The sequence below is a fragment of the Lipotes vexillifer genome, unplaced genomic scaffold (assembly GCF_000442215.2).
Source record: "Lipotes vexillifer unplaced genomic scaffold, Lipotes_vexillifer_v1.1 scaffold618, whole genome shotgun sequence".
In the NCBI taxonomy this organism is placed as follows: Eukaryota; Metazoa; Chordata; class Mammalia; order Artiodactyla; family Lipotidae; genus Lipotes; species Lipotes vexillifer.
The window spans coordinates 47516-56669 of NW_006799025.1; the positions used below are offsets into that span (position 1 = coordinate 47516).

The 9154-nt window shown below is 35.8% G+C and overlaps 1 pseudogene; it reads left to right on the top strand.

Annotated features, from left to right (window-relative positions):
- The first annotated feature begins 7556 nt into the window (after positions 1-7556).
- On the top strand, positions 7557-8118 carry LOC103081569 (peptidyl-prolyl cis-trans isomerase A-like; annotated as a pseudogene).
- Positions 8119-9154: the final 1036 nt, after the last annotated feature.

Sequence of the window (9154 nt, forward strand, 5' to 3'; positions counted from 1 at the left end):
CTACACGAGGGAGATGAGGATGATTGGACAGAAGCATGATCTAAAAAAAAGATTTACTGTGGGAAGAGTTCCAAATTATAGTGGGGTTTTTTTTTTCCCCCTAATGTGTTCTCTAATATAAAAGAGATATTTGAAAATGCATCCTATTTTGACTATATGTTAAGCTTCGTAAGTCCTGCAGAAGTAAAAGAAATGATATAAAACATGATATTCTTGCAGAAAGATTTTAATGAGAGCAATGTTAGGACCTTACTCCCTGGGCCACTAAGTTTGTTGTGATCCTTGTACATTATTGATTTTTAACCCGTGTCAACAATCTTTTCAGCGTTTGGTCACTGGTCAGATTATCTCCCAGTGAGAGGATAGGAGTGAATCCGCATAAACTCAGTCCTACAATTGTCAAAGAAGTCAAAGGGAGGGACCTATAGTTGGCTGAGTAGTAGCTCCTTTCCATATACAAAGGACATACTGGACAAAAGCCAGCACAGCAGTGCTTGAATGGCCTCATCCCTTGGAGATGAATTAGGGCTAGGAGTGATGGAGTATTATTTTATTGGTTAACTTTAGTTAACAAATTTAATGAATATATTCTATGTACTTAGCTCTTCTCCACTGAAGAGGTATCAGTGCACAAAACTGCTTAAAACATCTCTGCTTTTTGTGATGGTTACAATCTAATGGGGACAGATAGATAATAAGCAACAAGGATAATTGAAAAGTAAACTTTACGGTATGTCACAAGCTAATAAGTGCTATGGAAAAAAACACATCAGGGTACGGGGGATTGAAAATGGGGGGAATTATAATAGTTATAAATCTTGTCTTTGATGCTAACACTCCGAATAAGGACACGAATATTCTTAAAGCAGAGAATGACTTCCAAATCAGCAGAAAGAATTTTCTTATGACTTACATATAGTGTTCACTGCTTTTAGTATAAAGGCAGTAGTACTAAATTCTGAGGCACAGCAGTGGTGTGGGAATTGGATGAACTTAACTGTCACCCTTTGAAATCCTTGTTTCTGACAGGTCAGATATTTCAAAATCTCTTGTTAAGAACACTTTGAGCATGTTCCCTTCTTGGGGACATTTTCATCTTTAACAATAACCAACTTAGAGAAAGTAGGACAGAACAACTAGGATATTTTGAAAACAACAAAGAAACAGATGCTTCATTGCTAACTGCTTGGCACTCTGAAACTCTGAATATTTAAAAAGCATCAATTGTATTTCTAAAATTCGAGCAAGGTCATAGGCTGACAATGCCATCCTGTAAAACTCTTATCATAAAACTAATGAAATCGAAAACTAGTGACATTTTGCAGGGCAGTAAAAGAAGGAAGGAAGATCAGGTAATTATTTTTGTATTTCCCCACACCCAGTGCTTGTCAATGAGAAGCTGCAGGGGAGAGACTACCTTAGATTGTTTCTGCATCCCCAGAGCTGAGCACAGGATCTGATATAAAGTATGCTTGTTCTCAGATACTGAATTTCCAATCACTCAGGATACTCACTAAAAATGTATAATCTTGAGTTCCACTGTATGGAATATACTTATACTAACTTATACTAACAAAATATGTGTTGTTCATGAAATTCAAATTTAAATCTGGCAACCCTAATATATAATTAAAATTGAGAATGGGTATCCCATACGTCTAAGGACAGATTTCATAGCTGTGAGATAATCATCTACCTGGGTAACAAGGGTCTATAAATTAATTCAGTTTTCTGTGGCTCTGAAAAGACTAAATTCTCTTACTTGGCCCTAAAGTAGGTTTGTTTATTTCCGTCTGTTCTGAGGCTAGAAATTAACACTGGCTTCTCAGCTTGGCGGTAACAGTGATTAGTCATGTAGTGGGACTCAGTAGGTGAGTCTGATGTAATAAACATTATTAAGAAACTTCTTAAATCAAATATCCTGATGACATTATTGCAGCTCCATTTTTTGTATATGAAGATTATGTCATGATAAGGGAAAATCTAGCTATTTCAGTTTGTGTATATTCGTGTTTCAATGAAAAATGCCAACTATTAACTTATTTGGATGGAGATCAGTGTTCTAAGGACTTTTTAGTTCTTAAAATTTCCCATGATGAAATGATCATAAAAGTTTCTGCAGACTGGCTGATTATTTTTATTCCTCAGGTATGCTCACCCCTGTTTCATTTTATATTCAAGCTGATTGATTTTCATTGATTCTGCTCCACCATCGGGGACTCCAAACAAACCAGTCCTAAAAAGTTATGGTTATGGCAGGAGGGAAAGGAAATGGTTCAAGATCCCCATAGAATTTTAGAAAAAGACATTTTATAAGTTTTCTATTGCTGTGTAACAAATTGCCACAGATTTGCAGCTTAAAACAACTTCCATTTATTGTCTCACATTTTCTGTGGGTTGGGAGTACAGGCACAGCTTAACAGAGTTCTCTGCTTGGAGCTCAAGGCTGCAGTCAAAGTGTTAGCTGGGGCTGGGATCTCATTTGAGTCTTGGCGTCCTCTTCTAAATTTCCACGTTTGTAGGCAGAATTCATTGCATTAAGTTTTTAAAATTTGAGGTGTCTTGCTTCTTTAAGTCCAGAAAACAGAGAGAGTCTCTGACTTCTGTCTCTGACTTCTAGACCCTCTTTTAAAGGACTCACCTGATTAAGTCAGGCCCACCGAGGATAATTTCCCTTTTGATAACTTAAAGTTCACTGGTTAAGGAACTTAATTACATCTGCAAAATCCCTTTATCTTTGCCATTTAATATAACATTATCACAGGGGTGACATCTCATCACCACATTCTAATGGTTGGAAGCAAGAGTCTCAACTACACTCATGGGAGAGGATTATATAAAGGTTTGGGTCATTGGGGGTTATCTTCGAAATTGACCTACTAATTTACTTACAGAATTAACTTTCAGATCTCAGCCAATTTTGGAAAGAAGTGAGATAAAAAGATAATTAAACTCCCCTCTATGAGATATAAATGTGTATTTGGAGAATTAGTGAGCAAAAAAAGAAAAGGAGGTCAAAAGAAATAGAGAAGGTAGGCCCAACATTATGGTTCTAATAAAAAAGATTATCAGTGAAAATTCAGGGGCCAGAGTGTGCAATAATTTTATAAGTACCATCTAGAATTCAATATAAAATTATTTGCTTACATGTATAATTATTTGCTCACTTGCATTTAGTGGAATTATTGGTTCATTTATATGTGGAATTAAAAAAAAAAAAACAAGCTCATAGGTACAAAGGACAGGTTGGTGGTGGCCCGAGATGGGGAATGAGAGTGGGTGAAATGGATGAAGGGGTCAAAAAGTACAAACTTTCAGCTATAAAATAAATTAAGTCATGGGTATGTAATAAGCAGCTTAGTGACTATAGTTAATATTCAAATATTTATTGCGTATTTGAAAGTTGCTAAGAGAGTAGATCATAAAAGTTCATCACAAGAAAAAAAAATTGTAACTGTATGGTAATGGATGTTAACTAGACTTATTGTGGAGGTCATCTTGTAATATATATGGATATCAAATCATTACGCTGTACACCTGAAACTAATATAACATTATATGTCTATTATACCTCAATAAAAAAATTACCTGCTATAATGTTTTTGGAATATAAACCTCTACAGTGTCCCAGAATCTCAGAAAAGCTTGTTGCATGTAGGATACATATAGAAACCAAGAATTGATAACTAATAATATAGATAATTATGACTTCTTGGATATATTGTGTATACTGCAGGTTTTCCACCATATATGTGGTCAGGATTTGAGTCAGTTTTTCTTGAATATTGCAAACAAGATGATCCCAATAAACTGGAAGTCTTGGGAACATTTAAAATTTTAATTTATAGGTTACATATGTTTCTGTCTGAGAAGAGAACAGTAATTAGAAATTGTCTTAAAATATATAGGCAAACCTACCTCAAGATAGGCCAGGAGAATATGGTTCATTCTGAAATGAGGGCAAGCAAGTAAACTTCACGGTCATAAAAGAAACAGACAAACAAATACTTAAGCTTGTGTAAAGAAGAACTTAGAAATGTTTTTATTGTATTGGCAAGTGGTTGCTGTCATATAGCCTTCGCAACCTGGTAACACAATTCCAGATATTACCTGTGTCAGCAAACTGCTGCCCTTCAGACAGATGACGGTTTATTAGATTTTCAGAATTGCACTTTTCGTGATAAAAATCACCTCAGGACTCAAGTACAAAAGAAATGGCATGTGTTTATATGAGTTTGAGTCAGAGATTAGAAGAAGTGAAATATTAATGCTATTTACAACATTCAGTACCTGCTGAGTATTAATGTACACAAAGTCAGCATAAGATTCCTTCTGTCTGTGAGAGGATTGAAATCATACAAGAAGTGTTCAATCTATCAAAATTAGGAAACATTTCGGTGTTTGGTCCTCGGGTTGGTTGAATACTAAGGATATGGCTAAGAGAGATGGCAGGAGTAGTATGTGGAAAGCACACTGGGTTTAGAACCAAAAGTTCTTTCTTCCAACCCTGTCTGGGTCTTGTGTGCATTGGATGAGTTATTTAACATTTTAAGGCTTCAATTTTCTCTTCAGTAAAATGGGGACAGCCTCCCAGGATGAGTAGTGAATGTTCAAGGGGTATGCAAATTATGTTACCATAATAATTTGAATTATTATTTTCTACTGATTCTAAGTTAGGTACCATCCAAGTGTTTACTTCATAGGGAAGAGGCAGTCAAAGCACAGTATGGGATGAGATAACAGGGTTGTAGCGAAAAAAAAAAAAAAAAAAAAAAAAGGGAGTATTTATCAAACGTAATCTAGGACCGCTGAAGATTCTCCATTCAAATCTATTCTCACTTTATCCAAACTCTTTCAGTCACAGGAGGTACCTGTCTGTGGGAAATTACTTAATCAGGTTAAAATCTTTGTCCAACATGAAAAAAGTGTAAAATGAAATGACAAGAAGGCTAAAGTTTGGGCAAGGATCTCTACTTATTACTTTTGTGTATTAATGTTTTGCATAGAATAGTACTTTAGAGTTAGGCAGGGTAAATGTAATCTCAATTATACCAAAGAAAGAGCTTTCTTACAGAAACTTTGCTGGCAAGATTTTATTTTAATTGAAGTATAGTTGATGTATAATATTATGTCAGTTTCAGGTATATAGCAAAGTGATTCAGATATATATACACATATATATCAGATTATTTTCCATTATAGGTTATTATAAGATATTGACTATTGTTCCCTGTGTTATATAGTAAATCCTTTTTGCTTATCTATTTTATGTATAGTAGTTTGTATCTGTTAATACTATACTCCTAATTTATCTCTCCCCCTTCCCTTTTCCCTTTGGTAACCATAAATTTGATTTGTGTCTGTGAGTCTATTTCTGTTTTGTTTATAGGTTCATTTGTATTATTTTTTAGATTCCACATATAAGTGATATATAATATTAGTCTTTGTCTGACTTACTTCACTTAGTATAATATTCTCTATGGCCATCTGTGTATCTGCAAGTGGCAATATTTCATTCTTTTTTATGGCTGAGTAATATTCCATTATATATATATATATATATATATACATATATATATATATATATATATACCACATCTTAAACCAATTATCTATTGATGGGCATTTGGGTTGTTTCCATGTCTTGGATATTGTAAACAGTGCTGCTATGAACATTGGGGTGCATGTATCTTTTCTAATTGTAGTTTTTTCTGGGTATATGCCCAGGAGTGGGATTGCTGGGTCACATGGTAACTCTATTGTTAGTTTTTTAAGGACCCTCCATACTGTTCTCCATGGTGGCTGCAACTATCTACATTCCCACCCACAGTGTAAGAGGGTTCCCTTTTTTCGGCACCCTCTCCGGCATTTATTATTTGTAGAATTTTTGATGATGGCCTTTCTGAACAGTGTGAGGTGATACCTCATTGCAGTTTTGATTTGCATTTCTCTGATAATTAGCGATGTTGAGCATCTTTTTAATGTGCCTGTTGGCCATCTGCATGTCTTCATGGAGAAATGTCTGTTTAGGTCTTCTCGCTGGCAAGATATTTCTAATGCACAAGATGAAAGGACAGGTTAAGTGACAGAGCTAGTTACCAGAAATTAGGCTTTCTTGTATTACACCGTGGCCCTCTCATTTGTTTCCTCCTCCATCTCTCTCTCCCTCTCTCTCTCTCTCCTCTCTCACTCTTGCTCTCTCTCTCTCACTCTGTCACTCTCTCTCTCATTTATATATCTATATACCTAAAGGTTAAGTGAAAGTAACTAGTTTGGCTAATTAAGGTAAAATGATACTAAGAAACATTGCACACGAAACAGACAGAGATTAAAAGGATGCTTTTCAGATTTCTCTCAGAACCTCCAAGAAAATCAGAGTCACACTGCAAAAATAAACGACTCCCTTTGGAGGGGGACCTATTCACTCAGTGGCATCAAATCACACATTATTATAAAGAGAGTGAGGTAAGCTTCGTGTTTTGGCCAATTGTAGTCTCTATTAATAAATTTTAGAGGGTGACTTTACCAGTTATTTTCATGGTTTAGTATATTCATAATTAATCTATAAATAACATTCTGGAAAAATTTCTTATTGAGTTCTCTGCAAACATTCCTTCTTCTCCTTTTGATTCTGCTCTCTTCACTGCTGTCAGAACTCTTATCTCTTAAACAACTTATCTAATTATTTATTTCCCATGACTTGCACATTTCTATTAAATCCAGATGGCTTTCAGGAAAAAATACTAAAGCCTCTGGCTAGGCATTCAATGCCCCTCCTCATGTGGCCTGAAATGACCTCTATGACCTTATTTTCACACATGCATCTCAACTCCATAGACCCACTCATGTGACTCTATTCGGGAACATTTATGTCTCATCCTTCAGTAAATATTCCATATCAGATATTCCATATCATTTCATGAGACTAAGTGGCTGCAAATGCTGTCGCTTTGCCTAGAATATCATTCCTCCTTTTATGCCTGACAAATTCTGCTCAGGCTTCAGGATCAGGTGTAACTTTATTTATTTGTGAACTCTTTCCTGAATCCTGTGGGCAAGCAGTCTTTTCTTCCTCTGAGTTCCAGGAGATAGTTTTTCTCCCTATTATAACATGTGCTACATTGCATTGCAGTTTATCTGTTTCCGTATTTGACTTCTTTGTAAAGTGTAAGCTCAGCTGGTACCAGGATTGTCTAACTCAGCACATGATATGGTGTTTGTGACCAGCAGATAATCGATAAATGTTTGTCAAATTAAATTAAAGCTCCAGAAGCTCTATTCTTTGAATTGCAAAAATTTCTTGGATTGATTCTTTAAAAAAAAAAACTTTACTTTTTAAAAAAAATATTTGGAGTCCTGATTTTATGTTCTAAGTAGGATGTAGTAGGTTACAGTAAGCCAATACTCCTACTGTAGCAATGTGAAGGTGGATAAGTTGCAAAATTGTAGTGTTAAAAGGTTTCAGAAATCTACGGAATCAACAAGGACTAGGTGGAATAAAATTATAGAGAGGGAGGCAGACGCCGCCACCCCAGAACCTCCTGCGCTGCCCAACCATGGTCAACCCTACCGTGTTCTTTGACATCGCCGTCGATGGCGAGCACTTGGGCCAAGTCTCCTTCGAGGTAAGGGACCTGGAAACCACGAAGTGACTGCTCATCCAATCCATAAAGTTATGTTAACAGACTGGAGCTGTTTGCAGACAAAGTTCCAAAGACAGCAGAAAACTTTTGTGCTCTCAGCACCGGGGAGAAAGGCTTTGGTTATAAAGGTTCCTGCTTTCATAGAATAATTCCGTGATTTATGTGCCAGGGTGGTGACTTCACACGCCATAATGGCACTGGTGGCAAGTCCACCTACGAGGAGACATTTGATGATGACTATTTCCTCCTGAAGCGTATGGGTCCTGGCATCTTGTCCATGGCAAATGCTGGCCCTAACACAAACGGTTCCCAGTTTTTTCTCTGCACTGCCAAGACTGAGTGGTTGGATGGCAAGCATGTGGTCTTTGGCAAGGTGAAAGAGGGCATGAATATTACGGAAGCCATGGAGTGCTTTGGGTCCAGGAATGGCAAGACCAGCAAGAAGATCACCATTGCTGACTGTGGACAAATCTAATAATAAATTTGACTTGTGTTTTATCTTTAAAAAAAAAAAAAATAGAGGGAAACTGTATACAAATGATCTTTGGATCACCAGATATTTTTTTCTTGCAGAGGAATTGCCAGTTCTTGTGTGAGCTGAGGGTCAGGGTTGGCCCCTGTGCAGAGCCTCTCTCTGCTGGGGAGAGAGAAGTAGGAAGGCCTTTGGCTATTGTGTGGATCTGCAAATTGGAATCTTGAGGAACCACAAACATTTGCAATCATCAAAGACAGAATTTAAGTTCATATGAAATATTTACCAAGTCAGCCATCTGATGGGCCATAAAGAATTGCCAGAAATTTCAAAAGATTTGAATAGCTTAGAGTATATTTTCTGATCACAATACAATTAACTTAGAAGTCAATAAAAAGATAACAAGAAAAGCTCCACTGTCTGGAAATTAAAGAAAACATCTCATATATGAATAATTAAGAAATCAAATGAGAATTAGTTTGAACTAAATCGTAATGAAGATACAACATATTTAAACTTGAGGGTTGCAATTAAAGCATAGTGAAATCAATGGTTACAGTGAGATGTATACCTGTAAACATATATATTAGAAAAAAGGTTAAAATTTAATAATTTAAAATTCCATCTCAAGGAGCTAGAAAAACAACATATCAATCCTGTGGAAAAGAGAAGAAAATAAAAATAAAGATCAGAAACATATGGAATAGAAGGATAAAATCAACTAAGCTAAAAGCTTTTAAAAAACTTTTAATAAAATTAATAAAGCTCTAGCAGAACGTTTAACAAAAATAAAGGAAAACAAATTATCATTACCAGAAATTTGAAATCCATTACTATTGGGTTGGCCAAAAAGTTCATTCAGGGTTTTCCGTAAATAAAAATCTTCCCACAAAGAAAGTGCTTGAATAGCTGCAGATATTTAAAGAAGAAATTAACACCCAGTCACCCAGTTTATGCAGCCTCTCCCAGATAATAAAAACGGGGGAAAGGGTTCTTTTAACTGATGTGAGCATAATCCACAACCTGACAAAGACATTAT